Source organism: Oncorhynchus mykiss, chromosome 10 (genome assembly GCF_057628025.1).
Source record: "Oncorhynchus mykiss isolate SJ-2025 chromosome 10, ASM5762802v1, whole genome shotgun sequence".
NCBI classification, from domain to species: domain Eukaryota; kingdom Metazoa; phylum Chordata; class Actinopteri; order Salmoniformes; family Salmonidae; genus Oncorhynchus; species Oncorhynchus mykiss.
The window spans coordinates 68,148,193-68,168,834 of record NC_143031.1 but is presented as its reverse complement, the minus strand read 5'-3'; the positions used below and the strand labels follow the sequence as shown (position 1 = coordinate 68,168,834).

The following is a 20,642-nucleotide window of genomic DNA, read 5'->3' as shown; positions in this document are numbered from 1 at the left end:
CACTCACCCTGCTGTTTGCCGTTTCCCATCAACACACATCGTAGGGCCATAGTCCATCAAATCTGCTACTGCGTCTCCAAAAAAAAAATACAAAAATGTCCAAGAATATATGTTTTAATTCATGTACTCATCAAAATAAATGTTAACTGTGATACAATTAGCATTTTACTTTATAGAAAGCTTTACATCCTTTCACACAAGGCAGCAGAGTGCTTGTAATCCCCCCCCCCAAAAAAGTTACCGGTTCATTGAATACAACTTGAGAGTCTACAAATAGCTTCCCAAACCATGCTAAGCACGGATGTACGGTATAGAGCTAATTTGCCAAATTGGTGGACCGCATTATCGCAAGTTCACAACTACACAGAGCTGCATTACTCCCTGATACAGCAGCGTTTCTGCTTGAAATAACATGGCCTCCAGAAGCTAATAATCATGTGACCTAGTGAAGGATGAAATGTTCGTTTGCTTCAGTCTCTCAAAGGAAGAACATTGGGCCTCTTTCTCTCATCCGCAGGCTTGCTGTGCAGGCAGGAGAGCCACTCCTTGTTAATGAACATCACTGTGTTGCATATATTACACAGCTGAACCCCTCAACACTCAACATAGATGAATGTGTACAACAGTAATGTTCTGCCCTTACTCACCCTGCTATAAAAGCACAGGAGGGAAAGAGGATGTATAACCATGATAAAATGCTAGTACATTTTGTGTGTGTGTGTAACAGCCAGTGTGGCACACCGGCCGGTCTTAACTCTTCATCCCCCTGCAAAGTCCTCTCCCAACAAAGGACAGGGGGAGACAGGAGGGAGGCGGGGGGAGGCAGGAGGAGAGAGGGGGAGAAAGGAAGGAGGCGGGGGGAGACACGGCCTGTCAGGTTGGCGTGACGGAACACTCATAGTCACGATTCCCGGGCGGTGACATGCCTCGTCTGGCCAGCCCAGGATGATGGTTCATCTGCGGATGGAATTACAGCTGCATCTGATTGGTGGGTAGGGAGGATATACACATTGCCATAAAACAACCTCAAACATGGATAGATTGAGAATGTTCAGTGAACCTGATGGTGTGCGTGAGTGTGTGCATCTACACAGGTCCCACAAACTAGGCCTATACTGTTTCTGTATTAGTCCAGGCAGAGGTTTCCTGCTGTGGTTTCTACTCTGCTCTTTACCTCAATCAGCCTGACTAACCGGTGTCTGTATGTAGCTACTTTTATAGCCTGTTTTTCATTGTCTTTTTACTGTTGTTTTTATTTCTTTACTTACCTATTGTTCACCTAATACCTTTTTTGCACTGTTGGTTAGAGCCTGTGAGTAAGCATTTCACTGTAAGGTCTACAGCTGTTGTAATCGGCGCACGTGACAAATAAACTGACTTGATTTGATTTGACTAACGAGACGTCTCAGCAGAGAAGGTGAAATCCCTCACACAGAGAGGAACGTAAAGGAAAGGCAATGCAGCTTTGTGAAACAGGCCTACACCTTCCCTGCAAAGGAAGTGAGCTGGCACAGCTAACCACATGCTGCCTGTAAACATGTTGCATCAATCATGCTGCATTCCATAGCAGACAATGGCAAAGAACAGTGGTTAACATCTGGAGTGTAGCCAACTCGAGAAAAAAAAAATTATCCTTGGGTTTTCGATTGCCACATCGGTTCTGTTATACTCACAGACATTAGTTTAACAGTTTTGGAAACTTTAGAGTGTTTTCTATCCAATACTACCAATTATATGCATATCATAGCTTCTGGTCCTGAGTAACAGGCAGTTTACTTTGGGCACCTCAGTCATCCAAATTTCCGAATACTGCCTATTCCTGAGAAGTCAAAATCTGGAGTGTAGCCAATATGTCACTTCAGCATTTTGGCAGCTGTGTGAATGTAAACAGTTGGCCTGCGTTGTGTTGTGGAGGTGTTTATGAATTGCATCGAATGTGCGGAGTGCAGTTCCTCCTAGTTCTGAGGCGGGGGGGGTGCAGTCTAACCGGCAGCTGTACGGCCACCTACCTCAATCTATCCATGTTTGACGTTGTTTTATGGCAGTGGGTGACAGCATCACCCCTAGAACCTCCCTACCCACCAATCAGACGCAGCTGTAATTCCATCCACAGATGAACCATCATCCTGGGCTGGCCAGACGAGGCATGTCACCGCCCGGGAATCGTGACTATGAGTGTTCCGTCACGCCAACCTGACAGGCTGTGCTCAGTGTCTCCCCCTGCCTCCTCCTCTCTCGGGAGAGGGCTTTGCAGGGGGATGAAGAGTTAAGACCGCCTCGGCGTGCCACATTGGCTGTTTCACACAGACAAAGGAAAAACAAGTCAAGGGTACAGGATGAATCAAAGCCATCAATCAATAGGCCCCAGCCTGTCTTGGCCATTCACACAGCAACACTAGATTACCGAGGTCACCTCAACCACCACACACACACTGTTTATACTACAATTTAGAGATCAGAATGTGGGATCATTTGGAGCCACAACACTAGTAACAAAAGGAATCAGGACAATGATGCAATGTCACCTAGCTTCAACCTGGATTACCCCACTGCCAGCAAGCCTCCTTCCAGACAATGACGTGATGAATCACATGGGTGTAAGAGGCCTAGGCCGACACCACACCGTGCATGACAAGACACCCTGACACCAGAACACAATGGAACGGGACGCTGCCATAAGAGCAGAGGAGGAGGAGATTCCAGCGCCCACATTCGTGAGTAAGAGAGAGAAACACGACAGTCACACTACACCCAATATTACTGGGACACACAAACAACTCAAAATGGAGAAACCTGTACAACCTGAACAACCTACAATCAGTGAGTAACCGCTCAGTGCTCTTACGCTGTAGTAAGAAGGTCCTTCTAGCAATGCAAAATCTTTCCATGGTGGATGCCTGCCTGCTTCATTGGTTAAGCCACTTGAATAGTCAGGGGGTGGACAGTATAGTTCAAGCCAGGTGTTATCCAAGGCCAGACAAGTCACTGGAGTGCCCATGTTCTTGAGAGGAAACATCAGTCAGCCAGTCAATAGGCTGACATCAAAAGGGCTGGGTGAAATAGTCAAGGCCGTTTCAACAGAGGATAGAACCTTTAAACAAGACAAGTGTGTATGAAATGCACTGTGTGAAATGCACTGTGTGAAATGCACTGTGTGAAACTGCTGTATGAGGCACATTTGTAATGCAGCGTGAGCAGGAGCTGGCAAAGATGTCTGCATGAGACCGAGTCTGCATGCAACTAAACTTGGCCATACGAGACGTACGTGTGAGACTGACACACTAGAATAGCAGAGGGTGTTGTGGGACCCGAGTAAGCATTGCTCTGGTAAGTACAAGGGCGGCAGGCAGCCTAGTGTTTAAGAGCACACCGAAAGGTCACTGGTTCGAGTCCCCGAGCCGGCTAGGTGGAGAGAAAAAATATATGTCCATGTGCCCTTGAGCAAGGCACTTAACCCAAACTGCTCCTGTAAGTGGCTCTGGATCAGAGCGTCTGCTAGATAACTCAAATGTAAAATGTACAAGAGGATACAATCATTACAATGACGTCTAAAGAGGGTGTTTGAAACGACACTGAATGAAAGTGGCACTACGAGAACGACAACAGAAGCAACCGAAGCGTATCATAGGAACAGAGTGAGCTGAGCGTTATGTCTGGCTAGAGTTAGCCTCTCCCACAGACAGGCCTGACAGCCAGCCTCCCTCCACTCAGGGGGATAATTACACATGGCTGTGGGTGAGCGCGCCGGTGCCGTTCAGGTCGCCGAGGTGTCAGGGACGATAACGGCTCTAATGGCGCCCGGCCCTCGCTAAAAGCCACACTGCAATTAGTATGCAAAGGGATGGCGGCTAGGTTACGACTACAGCACAACGCCGCCGGCCCCCCGTCTCGCTGTAAAGAGCCACCATCGGGCACTTCTATTAGAGACGATCAACACTTAAATCAGGGACACCGTCTGGTATAGAGGTCTTGGATGGCAGTTTCCATACCGAGCGGTGACGCAGCCAGTCATTCTGAGGCCCTGGGTGGCAGTTTCCATACTGAGCGGTGACGCAGCCAGTCATTCTGAGGCCCTGGGTGGCAGTTTCCATACTGAGCGGTGACGCAGCCAGTCATTCTGAGGCCCTGGGTGGCAGTTTCCATACCGAGCGGTGACGCAGCCAGTCATTCTGAGGCCCTGGGTGGCAGTTTCCATACCGAGCGGTGACGCAGCCAGTCATTCTGAGGCCCTGGGTGGCAGTTTCCATACTGAGCGGTGACGCAGCCAGTCATTCTGAGGCCCTGGATGGCAGTTTCCATACCGAGCGGTGACGCAGCCAGTCATTCTGAGGCCCTGGATGGCAGTTTCCATACCGAGCGGTGACGCAGCCAGTCATTCTGAGGCCCTGGATGGCAGTTTCCATACCGAGCGGTGACGCAGCCAGTCATTCTGAGGCCCTGGATGGCAGTTTCCATACCGAGCGGTGACGCAGCCAGTCATTCTGAGGCCCTGGATGGCAGTTTCCATACCGAGCGGTGACGCAGCCAGTCATTCTGAGGCCCTGGGTGGCAGTTTCCATACCGAGCGGTGACGCAGCCAGTCATTCTGAGGCCCTGGGTGGCAGTTTCCATACCGAGCGGTGACGCAGCCAGTCATTCTGAGGCCCTGGGTGGCAGTTTCCATACCGAGCGGTGACGCAGCCAGTCATTCTGAGGCCCTGGGTGGCAGTTTCCATACCGAGCGGTGACGCAGCAAGTCATTCTGAGGCACTGGGTGACAGTCAATAGGAGTTTGATCTGAACTCTGAGCTGAACCCAACCTCTCAGTGGAATCAGGAGTCACCATAAGGCCTTTACGGGTGTCTGGGACAGGTGTCTCTGTATCCCCGTTATCATCTGATCTCTCTCACTCTGTAGTATGTGATCCGGTCAAGTAGCTAGTAGGCTACTTACTGTAAGCAAGCTACCGATGATAAAGGCAATATAATCCATCCAGAAATGTGCAGTGTGTGTCTGTTAGACTAAACCTGCAGTGGTATATTACCATATTATCACACACAAAGATCAAGGATAAACTCTTCGGCATAAACAGCCCATCTAAAAAGTCCCGTCTCAACAACTGAGCTTTTCATCCGTGCGAGTCTTTGGTCGCCTTTGGCTAGCGATTAGCAGGTGTGTGTTTACATAAAGCGAAACGCACTCTTCAATGCAACAACATTGATTTAATCTGCCTGTACAGATGAGTAAGCATAGCTGAAGGGAGACTGGGGAAGATGCAACTGAAAAACACTCCTTTAGGATTTGTCAACTTGGCAGTTTGTATACAATGAATTAAATGCATGAAACTTGCCTGACTACGGAGTAAATGTAGCTCTGATATTATATTCCTAAAATAGCAATAGTAATACAATGTAATATACCACTGCAGGTTTAGCTTGGCCTTTGCCTCATGAATCACTGTGCCCTGAGGACAGGCAAAGAATGCTTAATGGCCACCACGCAATGGCAGTGTCCTTATTGACACCCTAATCCCTAGTGCACTACTTCTGACCATGGCCCATAGTGCTATGTTAAAATAATCTGTACATGATGTAGGGAATAGGGTGCCATTTGGGATGAACCAAAAAAAAGTATAATTTACTAACTAAGGGAAGAGGCTCATTTTCAAGAGCACTTCCTACTGTGTTTGGTTGGAAAAGTCAAAGCTTTTAAAAAAGGCAGCCCAACACAAATACATTACCTGCAGAACAACATTTCCATGTCATTACAACCCTTACTGAGAGAGATGTTTAGCAGGTTGCTGGTTTGATATTGCTTTGCTTATTCAGTGCGTTGTTTCACTGTGCAGCGATGGTGATGGGATAAGTCCTTTATTGGCAAAGGGACGATCAAGCTAATATTGGGAAGAGATTGTGGTGGCGTGTATGTGTGTGTGTGTGTGTCAATGCCCTTCCTCTTTGTGACCTCTGTGTCAGGTAATATCATCCCTGGTGGGTGTCCAGTCACTGATCCACTGATGCAGCCAAAGCTACAAAGGACCAGGGGCAACGGGTCTGATCAGTTAGCAGTTTAAACAGTCAACAGGGAAACAAGTTCTTCCACTTTCTCTTTGGCAGGTCATTCATATTCAAATGTCTGAAATTTTACAACTCCAGGCAGGTACTCTACTATAGGGACTGACAACACTGATGTTAACCTAGTACTTCCAACAAAGCATGGAAGTCATGATTACAAAGTCCGCTGCAAAGGAGATGAGGTTGGAAGAAGCAACCCCTCAAGACCCCCTCCCCCATCAGCATACAACAAACACCCACCCACACACAGCCACCCACAAGCACGTGCGCACGCACCCATACACAGCCACCCACACGCACACACACTCTGCAGCGTCTCGTCCTTGCTCTGTGCCCTCCAGAGTGTGGTGATCCGTCTGATAGCTGAGGAGGATACAGTCAGACTGCACCCACAGAACAAACTCTTCACTGAGAGGACTTCCCCCTTTTAAACCACTGGAATAACAGTCAGAAATGTAACAGTTTAACAAAGACATAGAGAAGACCAGAGTGGTAAGAAACTAACAAACTGAATGCTTGCTACAAACCAAAACATGTCGGCTTCATATCATATCAATTCTTCCCTTAATAAGAGAACTTCCTTTTTAAACCACTGCAGAATAACTGTCAGAAGTGAACCACCACAATAGCAGTCAGAAATGTAACAAAGCTATGGGCTAAGCTAAGACAAAGATGTAGGAAACCAACGACCCAATTGAGTGATTCCCACTTAAAATGATTAAAAACCACCAGATACTGACGTCATAACAAATAAACCTCAATTATATTATACTGTTCCGGTGACTAGCCACCAGCCCAACACTAGGGCAGGTTTCAATGCTTTGTGTGGTACGAGGGTCTTCCATCCATTGACAGTCTGATTCTGTTTTCTGTTCTGTGAGTTTCCTCTGGCACGGTCAGAAGCATGCCTTAACGCTCGTTTGTGTTGATGTGAAAGGTGGTGGCGGTGGGTGTTCGTAGCTTTGTTTACAGAAATAACAAAATGGCAGAGAAGAAGTGGCCCAGGCCAACAGGACTGACTGGATTCTATTTTGAGTAGTGACAGTCAACAGTAGTAAACAGGGTAGTAGTCCTAACAACACTGACCCCAACTGATCCAGTCATCCAACATTATGTAGACGACACTGGTTTGTATTTCAAATAGGCTATACCATATCAAACTACAGTGTAGCTTGGAGGTAGAAGTCTGTAAGCCTGTACTGGCATAGAAAGTTAGACGTTGGCATTTGTCAACATTTATAAAAATGAAAGGGGAGAAACTTTAAATGATCATTCGATTTTGCCTTCCTCTTAAAAGTGGCAGCAAAAATGCATTATATATATGGAATAGCCTTTGAAATGAAGGACTGCCGTGGTAACCATGGGGACAATGTCACATTATTGAATTTAAATAGCTTCCTGTTCGACCTCTATAGATCTGACCTGAAGTAACCACAACCAAAATCAATAACACCACAAATCAAATGTTATTTGTCACACGTGCCGAATACAACAGGTGCAGACCTTACAGTGAAATGCTTGCTTACAAGCCCTTAACCAACAATGCAGAGAGAGAACAGTCTATGACTAGGGAGTCTTTGACAATTTTTTGGGCCTTCCTCTGACACTTCAGTCATCCTGGATGGAGGTATATAGAGGTCCTGGATGGCAGGGAGCTTGATGTACTGGGTCGTGCGCACTACCCTCTGTAGTGCCTTGCGGTCAGAGGCTGAGCAGTTGCCATACCAGGCAGTGATGCAACCACTCATGATGCTCTCGATGGTGCAGCTGTAGAACCTTTTGAGGATCTGAGGACGCATGCCAAATCTTTTCAGTCACCTGAGGGGGAATAGGTTTTGTTGTGCCCTCTTCACGACTGTCTTGGCGTGCTTGGACCATGATAGTTTGTTGGTGATGTGGACACCAAGGAACCTGAAGCTCTCAACCACAGCCACAGAAGTTATGCTGAATAGCATCTAAGCCAGACAAAGTCATGGACAGCTCCATTTTATGAAGGCCAAGTTCAGAGGCTCTTTGGTCTATTAGCTGACACACGTCTGTCCCATCAAAGTGTAAAGAGAGGCACCAGAGGAAGGCGTTAAGGATAGTGAAGGCGTTAAGGATAGTGAAGGCGTTAAGGATAGTAAATCCTCTGAGCCGTCCCCAAGTCTGTATGTTTGTCAGCACAGAGAGAGGATGACTGAATTATCTGCTCTCCTGTTGGCTAAATAAACATCCAGTCATCATGATGGTAGTTAAGCAGAAAATGGACACACAATGAGGCCCAATAACAATTTGACTAAAACAAGTTTGAGCCTACAGTATTATAGGTCTCCTTCAAACCCTCTTTTTTAAACCACATCAAGAGACCACTTTTCAGGTCTGGGGGAGAGAAAAAAAATGTGGAGAGTGTAGTTGTCCTTTAATTCAATTACGTGCCTCGTAGGAGACAGTTGTGTTTGGCTAGCGGTGCTTTTGTACAGTGTAGGCTACATGTGATGGCAGAGTTTGCAAAACGAGTCATCATGATATTATTCTGCTGGGTAGACGTACTTGGCAGTCCACATTTAAAATGGGAAGATGTTTTTAGGGGAATATTCATTCAAAAAGAGCATGATTACAATTGCGCATCACAAAGATTCAACCAAGACTTCGGACCAACAATTTTAATAGCTGGTTTGCATACCAATTGCGGTTTGAATAAATTATGATAATAAATAAATAAGCAAATTGTGAACCTAGCGACCAATTAAAACATTGGTGTCTCACTGCCAAGTCAAAGGGTCACAAATACAAGTGTTATGATCTCAAACCCTAAACTGACTGAAACCAGTTTGGGCCGAGATACATCCAGGCTTTTAAAACCGTCCGCTTCAACATGATTACAGCAGCAGCAGCAGAAGGCCTACTAGACTTTCATTCACATTATTAAAAAAAAATGATCAGGCCAATTTCTGTCAGGAGGGAGGTGGTTACAGCGAGGGAATGTGAAACAGCACAGCTTCACAAAGAAATGAAGTGCTTGTGTGATTGACTCTGTATCCACAGACAGATAAGATTCAAAGAGGGAATATTAAAGGAGGCAAGAGAAGATGGCAAGAGGGAGGTGTTTAAAGAAAATAGAGAACTATCCTATTGGGATTAGCAGCAGAGTAAAAAGCAGTGCTACTTTGAGATACTAGTCCACAGAGCCTTGAATCTCCTTGGGGGGGGGGGGGGGGGGGGGGACACACACACACACAGAGTCAGAGAGAGAGAGAGTCAGAGGTAGAATAAGTCTTATGTGTGACAGATAGAGGGAGCAGATAGGATATCCTTCATGTGTCAAGATTAGAAGGCTCTTTTATCGGAGAAAGAAAGGAGGAGAGAGCACACCTGGAGAGAGTAGTTGCCTTGTTCCTTCCCTGTGCCCTCAGTAGAAGTTGTACAATGTGATTGTGTGTGTGCTATTTAAAGCGTCGGCGAGAGGAGATGCTCTAGTTTGGAGCACCTAATTTCTCTCCTCACAGGCAGCCTGCCTAGGAGAAGGACCCCGTCATCAATATCACCCCAACAGAACAGAACAGGAGAGACAAGCGACATCTGTATATTCAGTGCGCACACACACACACACACGAAAAAGAATCAAATGTATTTGTCACATACACATGGTTAGCAGATGTTAATGCGAGTGTAGCGAAATGCTTGTGCTTCTAGTTCCGACAATGCAGTAATAACCAACGAGTAATCTAACTAACAATTCCAAAACTACTACCTTATACACACAAGTGTAAAGGGATGAAGAAAATGTACATAAAGATATATGAATGAGTGATGGTACAGAGCGGCATAGGCAAGATGCAGTAGATGGTATAGAGTACAGTATATACATATGAGATGAGTAATGTAGGGTATGTAAACAAAGAGGCATAGTTTAAAGTGGCTAGTGATACATGTTTTACATAAAGATGCAGTAGAGGATATAGAGTACAGTATATACATATACATATGAGATGAATAATGTAGGGTATGTAAACATTATATTAAGTAGCACTGTTTAAAGTGGCTAGTGATATATTTTACATCAATTCCCATTATTAAAATGGCTGGAGTTGAGTCAGTGTGTTGGCAGCAGCCACTCAATGTTAGTGGTGGCTGTTTAACAGTCTGATGGCCTTGAGATAGAAGCTGTTTTTCGGTCCCAGCTTTGATGCACCTGTACTGACCTCGCCTTCTGGATGATTGCGGGGTGAACAGGCAGTGGCTCGGGTGGTTGTTCTTGATGATCTTTATGGCCTTCCTGTGACATCGGGTGGTGTAGGTGTCCTGGAGGGCAGGTAGTTTGCCCCCGGTGATGCGTTGTGCAGACCTCACTACCCTCTGGAGAGCCTTACGGTTGTGGGTGGAGCAGTTGCTGTACCAGGCGGTGATACAGCCCGACAGGATGCTCTCGATTGTGCATCTGTAGAAGTTTGTGAGTGCTTTTGGTGACAAGCCGAATTTCTTCAGCCTCCTGAGGTTGCTGCGCCTTCTTCACGATGCTGTCTGTGTGGGTGGACCAATTCAGTTTGTCTGTGATGTGTACGCCGAGGGACTTAAAACTTACTACCCTCTCCACTACTGTCCCATCGATGTGGATAGGGGGGTGTTCCCTCTGCTGTTTCCTGAAATCCACAATCATCTCCTTAGTTTTGTTATTTTCCTGACACCACACTCCGAGGGCCCTCACCTCCTCCCTGTAGGCCGTCTCGTCGTTGTTGGTAATCAAGCCTACCACTGTTGTGTCGTCCGCAAACTTGATGATTGAGTTGGAGGCGTGCGTGGCCACGCAGTCGTGGATGAACAGGGAGTACAGGAGAGGGCTCAGAACGCACCCTTGTGGGGCCCCAGTGTTAAGGATCAGCGGGGTGGAGATGTTGTTATCTACCCTCACCACCTGGGGGCGGCCCGTCAGGAAGTCCAGTACCCAGTTGCACAGGGCAGGGTCGAGACCCAGGGTCTCGAGCTTGATGACGAGTTTGGAGGGTACTATGGTGTTAAATCTGAGCTGTAGTCGATGAACAGCATTCTCACATAGGTATTCCTCTTGTCCAGATGGGTTAGGGCAGTGTGCAGTGTGGTTGAGATTGCATCTCCTGTGGACCTATTTGGGCGGTAAGCAAATTGGAGTGGGTCTAGGGTGTCAGGTAGGGTGGAGGTGATATGGTCCTTGACTAGTCTCTCAAAGCACTTCATGATGACGGAAGTGAGTTAGCTCAGTTACCTTAGCTTTCTTGGGAACAGGGACAATGGTGGCACCTCTTGAAGCATGTGGGAACAGCAGACTGGGATAAGGATTGATTGAATATGTCCGTAAACACACCAGCCAGCTGGTCTGCGCATGCTCTGAGGGTGCGGCTGGGGATGCCGTCTGGGCCTGCAGCCTTGCGAGGGTTAACACGTTTAAATGTTTTACTCACCTCGGCTGCAGTGAAGGAGAGTCCGCATGTTTTGGTTGCGGGCCGTGTCAGTGGCACTGTATTGTCCTCAAAGTGGGCCAAAAAAGTGATTTAGTCTGCCTGGGAGCAAGGCATCCTGGTCCGTGACTGGGCTGGTTTTCTTTTTGTAATCCGTGATTGACTGTAGACCCTGCCACATACCTCGTGTCTGAGCCGTTGAATTGTCTCTATACTGACGCTTAGCTTGTTTAATTGCCTTGCGGAGGGAATAGCTACACTGTTTGTATTCGGTCATGTTTCCGGTCACCTTGCCCTGATTAAAAGCTGTGGTTCGCGCTTTCAGTTTCACGCGAATGTTTGGGAATGTTTTAATCGTGAAAGCCTGATGACATCTCAAATAAAAAAATCTATTGATTCTGCCACAGTCAACTAAGCAGAGACACAGAAAATCAGGATTCAGATAAAGGAACAGGGTTTAAGTAATATGCAGCTCAGCTGCCTATGACATTCTACTGAGGAAACTGACTACATGCAGCTCAGGTGTCTATGACATTCTACTGAGGAAACTGAATACATGCAGCTCAGGTGTCTATGACATTCTACTGAGGAAACTGAATACATGCAGCTCAGCTGTCTATGACATTCTACTGAGGAAACTGAATACATGCAGCTCAGGTGTCTATGACATTCTACTGAGGAAACTGAATACATGCAGCTCAGGTGTCTATGACATTCTACTGAGGAAACTGACTACATGCAGCTCAGGTGTCTATGACATTCTACTGAGGAAACTGAATACATGCAGCTCAGGTGTCTATGACATTCTACTGAGGAAACTGAATACATGCAGCTCAGCTGTCTATGACATTCTACTGAGGAAACTGAATACATGCAGCTCAGGTGTCTATGACATTCTACTGAGGAAACTGAATACATGCAGCTCAGGTGTCTATGACATTCTACTGAGGAAACTGAATACATGCAGCTCAGCTGTCTATGACATTCTACTGAGGAAACTGAATACATGCAGCTTAGCTGTCTATGACATTCTACTGAGGAAACTGAATACATGCAGCTCAGGTGTCTATGACATTCTACTGAGGAAACTGAATACATGCAGCTCAGCTGTCTATGACATTCTACTGAGGAAACTGAATACATGCAGCTCAGGTGTCTATGACATTCTACTGAGGAAACTGAATACATGCAGCTCAGGTGTCTATGACATTCTACTGAGGAAACTGAATACATGCAGCTCAGCTGTCTATGACATTCTACTGAGGAAACTGAATACATGCAGCTCAGCTGTCTATGACATTCTACTGAGGAAACTGAATACATGCAGCTCAGGTGTCTATGACATTCTACTGAGGAAACTGAATACATGCAGCTCAGGTGTCTATGACATTCTACTGAGGAAACTGAACATGCAGCTCAGCTGCCTATGACATTCTACTGAGGAAACTGAATACATGCAGCTCAGCTGTCTATGACATTCTACTGAGGAAACTGAATACATGCAGCTCAGCTGCCTATGACATTCTACTGAGGAAACTGAATACATGCAGCTCAGCTGCCTATGACATTCTACTGAGGAAACTGAACATGGGAGCACAGGCTGAAATATTTATGAGATCTGAGACAAGAGGAGCTGTTAATCTATAAAGACAATGCAATAATTGGATTCAGACAGAGAGGCCTACAAACTAACTCAAATAAAAGTTCAGAAATATTTGAATTGTGAATGAAAGCACAAGGTACAACAAGGGCCATGTTCCTCTGCATGAGAATTGAAATAGAAAATGCACACATATGCACAAAGTAGTTACTCTAACTCTAATCAGAGGTTTCGCCAAAGTACAGATCTAGGATCAGTTTCCCCTGCCCACAATCCTAACCTTATCTATGTGTGGGAAAAATACAAAACTGACCCAGCGTCTAGGGGAAACTTCACCTACTCCACAGCATCAGGGAGAGGGGAACCTGATTGCCTGTTCCCATGCATGGTTTCCATGGCAACCACTACAAAAGGCTATCATGGGCCTGCCCAGCCATAGCGACCTGGCTTGGAATAAAACCCAGGTGACATTCCACAGAGCCAAATCCCCCATCTCCAGTGTCAGAGCAGAGCCCAGCAGTCTTAGTCATTCTGAGTCAATGGTTTACAGAGGAGAGCGGCAGACGATTCAGCTTCCAGTGAGTGGTGAGGCGCCGTTAAATCAAGCTGCCTGGCTGAGTGTGACGGCCTGAGGTAGACCTATAGCTAGGCCTAGCTATTGTCCATAATGCAGGGGTCGTGTTAACGCAGAGTGTTTCACGCAGAATTTTTTTTTTATAAAAACGCATAAGAAATATCTTGCTGCGTTTTGTAAACGCAGATCTAAAATGCTCTTTGTTCTAATTTCTGCTCGGCGTCAGGATAATTTGGTGCTTCACTTGCACTTCTCTACTCTGATGAGAATTCACAAACAGGAATTTTATCAGGAGACAGTGCTCTGACTGATGTGTAGCTTCTTTTCCAGGTGTAGCTTTTCTCTGCTAAAATGCAAGATGAACTTCAAGCAAAACAAATGTAGCTGGCTACATTTTTTCTATGATAAAGATTAGAACTATGATGGCCATACATCGTATTTGCACACAAAAAAATATGATTTTTCATTGTTAGATCATTTACTTGTGTGGCTGCTAGCCAAATAGTGTTTCACTTCTGTTGTCATCTGATAAAAATGAGGCCATTTCTGCTGAATGTATTGCACTGATGTATTTTTCGTGAGGGAAAACTATAGTTGCACGTCAATGATCACTCTATTGAAGCAACAAAAAAAACTTCAAATTAAATATTATTTTTCCATAATAATGTCATCATGTCCAATAGCCTAGCAGCACTGTATCTGCCAGCTGTTGTCTAGAGCGCACATGCAGAGACCAGAGTTGGCAGATACACTATATAACGCAACAGTTTGTGACAAAACTATCGGTAGAGAAAAGATGCAATGGAAACACAATGAACTTTAGATTTTTATTTGGTATGAAAAAATTCAGTGTTTTGTGCACTACGTCATCACGCACTGAATTTTATCCGCAACAAGTCAGTTCGGTAAAACACCACTGGTGAGAAAATGAGCATATTTTCTTATATGCAGATTTTTGAATATTTGCATGAAAATCTGTCGCCAATTGGAAGTATTCAACTGGTTGATTGTTTGGTCGATAGGCTGTTGGTCGAAAGAGATTTCTTTAGTCGAACAGTAGCAAAAAACAAGAATAATTTCACGGTGTACAAGACACCTGTCTGATTCACGCCTGTCTGAGTGGACTGATCCATTGTGGAGGCCGTGAATCCATCACTAAGACATGTACTACTGAAATTGTATATGGTTATAACATAAGAACAATGGTGCAATACTAATAGCATATTTGTTATGAAATAATTTGTTTCTCCCGCATTGGATAGTGGTGGCTGTCCGCGGTTCTAAAACACTGTTGAATTGCCGCCTTTTCCTAGACCATATTGCTATGTGCATAACAGCAAAGTTTAACAGTATATTGGGGTTGAGAATAATGTGGCGGAGGCAGCAGTGGAAGTAGGAAAAGAGAAAAAAGCCCTTGCCTTAACTGTCTTATAAAAGTGAGGAGAGAGGAAACCAACTTAATTAAGTCTATAATCAACAGCCTAACTGTTCAAATGTGCCTGGCTTTATGAATCCTCCATATCTACAGAAACAAGACAGATCCTGCTTAATTGTTTGTTTAATAGCCTACTGATTCTGTGAGGACCAAGCCTCAACATGTTGGATAAACAATTTCACAAATTCAGCAGTTTTTTTTGTTGCTATGTTGTAATAAAAGATTTACACTTTTTATTTAGAACCGCCTGGTCTGGTAATACTTATTATTTATTTACTGTTGTTTACGCTCTTCCAAACTGTTAGAAATATTACATTTATTATAATAATAACCTCATTTTTCTTGATCTTGTTATTACTATTATTGTTATTATGATCATCATCATCATAATAATAATAATATTAATAAGTCATGTCATTATCTTTAGTAGGCTTAGTATAGCAGCCTTGTATAACCAACACTGAACTGGAGGCCAAAGAGCACATCATGTTTAGTCTTAATACCATAACTTACTTAGGCCTATATTTCAATACTTATACAAGCTACTTTATCAATCATTCATATTATCACATGTCATTCCTGATTTTAAATGCAATCAAGTATTTTCGTTTTAAAATAAAATAAATGTGATCCTTGAATAATTAGCAAACAAATAAACCGTTCCATTTCGGAAATTGCATTCACGAATGAATGCAACTGTTTTTAGTCTTTGCTGTAATAAAGGATTTACAAAAAATAAACATCTCAGCAGACTCTCTGGTAACCTGATAATTTATTTAGTGTTGTTTACATTGTTCCAAACAATCCGAAAAAATTATATTGTAACCTAACAGCACCTGTTTGCCACACATAACATGGACACAGAACTTGCTCCTTACCTTCTTTGTCTTGATCTCCAGTATTTTCCACAACTCGTCAAATTTATACCACACATCCGACTTCACCCTTTACCTTCTGAGCAACCAGTAAACATTCCCCTGTTTTGAGTTTACTTGTCACGTCCTCTGTATCCATTAAGTTGTCACGTGTTCAGAGTTTGTTATAATATTCTATAAGTCAGGCCCTATTGGTCACGTGCATGCAACGCATACATGCGTCACGTAAAGAGAGCAGGTTGAGGGTAGGGATGCACGATATATTGGTGAACATATCGGAAGTCTAGTTTAACGCCGATGTGCAAAACTGATGTCAAAGCTGACGTGCATACCTATATAACTAAGGTACATGACGTAATGGCGCCACGTCAAATTTTGCCATATACGTGCAACACAGCATTCCTAAACTAGCCCACAATGTCTGCTGTGTGGATTGAGTAGTCAACAAGTTGAGTAGTCATTTGAAAGAGTAAAAACATTAATCGAGACAACTCAAAGGCGAAATCCATTAAAGCCAAGATACTGGAATTCATTGCCCTTGACAATCAACCGTTCTCTGCACTGGTAAACACTACCAAGTGCGCTATATTCCCGATGCTGCCCTACCGGAGTTACACAGTAATAGTGTCACTGCTATTAGCTTCACAACATACATACTATGGAACGCCATTTGGGTCTTTGCATGTCAAAAAAAGATACAGTAGCACTGTCAAAGCTGAACAAAAAAAGTCTGCAAACAAGCAAACACCGGCCACGAACGATGTGTTTACAATACCGCGTTGGTAATAAAGCATAATTTGTTCGACCACAAATTCTGGGGTAGCTAGCTTTAGCTTGGTATCTAGCTAGCACCAATACAACCAGCCTGAAATCAATGACCAGTAAAAACTGCAGTTAATTTGATCATTCTTAGCAATGATTTAGGAATCCTTGTGAGTAAGTATTAGCTAGGTTGCCACTTGTTCACGTACTGAAATTGAACTTCAGTTCATGAAAATAAATAGCTAGCCAGCTACTTAACCCTGTTGCCCAAAGCTAACGTTATAAGCAGCCAGCTAGCTTCATCTGGTTAGAAAGGCTCGACCGGAACGGGTTGTGTTGTGAAGCTAGCCACAATACGGATTAGGCACAACAGTGGAATTTGAGGTTTGCCTTCAAAATCAAAGTATGTCGTTGACAGTGATGCAAATAGTAGAATTATGCCATATTTTATTTTGAAGGCTAACCGCCTTTTGAAGGCTAGTCCACTATTGCGGCTAATCCTTATTGTGGCTATCTTCCGAGGGTTATTTTAGATGATGACACCTAGTTATATAGTCAGCTAACTAACCATATAGCTACTGAAACAGATGTCGTTTTGCTATGTTTTTGTGGAAGAACATTGCTTGCATCCATGAGCTAGCTAGCTTTTTTTTACCAGCACTGTAGGTGTGCGAGCCAACTTTACCAGCATCATAGCTGTATCGATGAATCGTTGTGACATATGAAATACAAGTGAGTGTAATCAAAACGTAAAAAATGTATGAACACGTTAAATTATTATGTGGTGTGCAGTCATATTCAGGTCCTGATTGGTCAACAAGCTTATTTGACACATCAAATAGTGTTAAATAGTATATTTTTAGACACAAAGACCCAAACGGTGTTCCATATAAATCTGGTTGAGAATGAAATGACTGAACAAATGAACAATGAAACAGCACAGCAAGTAAGTGAAAGAAATAGGTTTTTATTATGTTTTACTGGTAATGGGGACATGGAAATGCCAACAAAATAACTTTTTGATCAGTGTGGTGTGTGTGTAACCTTTATTTAACTAGGCAAGTCAGTTAACAACAAATTCTTATTTACAATGGCAGCCTACCCTGGCTAAACCCGGATGACGCTGGGCCAATTGTGCGCTGCCCTATGGGACTTCCAATCATGTCCGGATGTGATACAGCCTGGATTCGAACCAGAGACTCTGTGCCTTAGACCGCTGCGCCCATGTGTGTGTTAACTATTTAACTGAACTAGAATGCTTAAAAGGCCGCTAAGATTTTTAATATCGGTATCGGCCAAAAATGCCATCACTAGTTGAGGGAATCCCTAAACATTAGGGATTTTGGTAATAGAACTTTTCAGTCAGAAATGGCTGTAATTATGTTGCACCTTCAGCAACATGGACAGCGGGATAAACACTGTTGAAGTTAAGTAGTGGTCACTGCAACATGGAGGAGAGAGCCAATGGATGCTAGTCACAGTCCCTCGCTGTCCTTTTTTAACACAGCACAGCAAGTCTGAGCACAAACAAATCAATTAGGTTGGCTCCCTCTAGTCATTTGTGTCTTAATTATTTCCTCAAACAGTGCGCTTAAAGCAGCAGATAAGCTCCGTGCATATAGTTTGTTTGATTAAAACACATAGGATGTGTCTACATATGGAAAAATATATGTTTAAAAATGTTGACCAATCGATTAGTCGAAAGAACAGACGACTCTTGGTAGACCAAGATTTATTTATTTTTTTTAGTCGGGGACAGCCCTAATTCAGAATGCTACGCTACCCAATATCCTTTGCGCGGGCCTAAGTCTGGCTGGATATCCTATTCATTTGAGAGGGATTTGTTTGAGGAAAGATTAATTTTGCCTTTGACCCTTGGGGGTTTGAGTCATCCGCAGAGCAACTGCAAATGAGCCACTTCTGGAGAGAGGAGGATCCAGCCATTATGATAAATCCATATGTGTGAGAGAGTGAGAGAGTGAGAGAGTGAGAGAGTGAGAGTGAGAGTGAGAGTGAGAGTGAGAGTGAGAGAGAGAGTGAGAGAGGGAGAGAGAGCGCGCGAGAGAGAGTAGAAGGAGAGATCAGAAAGAAGAGCACAGAGCATGAAATGCAAAGTGCCATGTCTCAAAAACCTCAAATGACATTGGCCATGCTAAACAAACAAGAGGGAATGGAGGGGAGACAGGTCGGGTACAAACGCATCAGTAGGCCCAGGGACTCGCGTTGTATCCCAAATGACACCCTATTCCCTATATAGTCCACTAATTTTGACCTAGGTCCCATATGGCTCTGGTCAAAAGTAGTGCAGAATATAGGGAATAGGGTGCCATTTGGGATGCACACACAGCCTGTGAGATTCTCTCACTCTGGCACATTGGAGACCTGGCAGGTTGTCTCTACTGCTCATTTCTGTGTACTGCAATTATGTCTTCTCCTCTCTGGATAAAGAAACTATCATGAATATGCACTTTATAATAGACACGTTGCTGGAGGGATAATATTTCAAGGTTTATCTCACACCGTGCAGGCCAGCAGCACAAAGCTGAAAACCGAGCTCGGAAACACGACGGAGCATAAGACTAGTACCACTGTTCAACTGAAAGACATGAACGACAGAAAAAAAAATTGACACCCCGCCCCCACAAAAAAAATTATAATGCTTGGGTTTCTATATTTGGCATGACATTAGAAACAGCATTCTAAATGCTAAGGCATTGTTCCATCAGCCAGACACTTATCCACTTTCCTCACAGCTACCTGAGGGTGAGGGCTGACTGGCTGACTCCATGAGGGAGTTTAGTGTTCAAGTGGGGAGGGAGGGAGGTTACAGTGCTGCCGTGCCACACCGGCCGCATCCCTCCCAGTAGGTGTGATGGAGCCTACTGTGATGACTGGGGATGAGCCTCAGCCTGTGTGTGTGTGACTCCATTGTGTTGCCACAGTGACAAAGCAGTTTTGCCAGTTCTACCTCCCGTTCTCATTAACTGCCAGCCTTTCCTGCTTTTTTTCCACTAAATCCTCCATGCTCTGCTTCAGCGACTCACTAGCCTATCCTCTATTAGTTTCATTCATTCCTAGACCTGAGCCTCAATGTCTGCTGCCAACCAGAGAGAGAGAGAGAGAGAGAGAGAGAGAGAGAAAGAGAGAGAAAGAGAGAGAGAGAGAAAGAGAGAGAAAGAGAAAAAGAGAGAAAGAGAGAGAAAGAGAGAGAAAGAGAGAGAAAGAGAGAAAGAGAGAGAAAGAGAGAGAAAGAGAGAGAAAGAGAGAGAAAGAGAGAGAGAGAGAGAGAAAGAGAGAAAGAGAGAGAGAGAGAGAGAGAGAGAGAGACCTTGCAGAGATAGCTTAGAATAATATTGTGCAATTTGAGTAGACTATCATGAAATATGACACACCTCTTTTAAACAAACTGAAATCATGACAGAGAGATATCATGTAGGCCCTCTTCACATTTAATTATAGTCCAACAGGTATGCACTTGTGTCTATTATAATCCCACCGTAGAACTGTTACTAAAGTGTCACTAAGATGACATTTAAGTACCTATAGAGTGCCACAGTAGGAGTCATAATACCTATCAAATCTAGCGGTCAAACAGGGAAATGGTTCCAATCGTTATTCAACCATTAATTTTTCCCATAGGAGATTTTAGAAACACTTCAAATGAGGGCTGTGTTTCCTGAAGGCTTACCTTGGCCTGACGTTTTGATAACTGTGTAAATCTCTCTAGGACAAGGTCCCTTATTAATATATTCACCTGTATTTACCACTCAAAACTGAAATGCTAATTAGCTGCTAATGTGGCTATCATAAAGAACTACAAATGCCATGATGATCTGGACAGCCTGCTGAATCGAGGCAAAGGTAAGAAACTCTGGATTAACTATCTAATGTTAGCTAAAAGTAGTACTGAATAAATTGGCTATATTTCT

At 44.1% G+C, this 20,642-nt stretch overlaps 1 protein-coding gene across 7 annotated transcripts in view; it reads right to left on the bottom strand.

Moving 5' to 3' along the window:
• Positions 1-20,642, bottom strand: part of LOC110533189 (lipopolysaccharide-responsive and beige-like anchor protein) — a 356,513-nt gene that overhangs the window by 334,097 nt on the left and 1,774 nt on the right. The gene's annotated exons all lie outside the window — the stretch shown is intronic.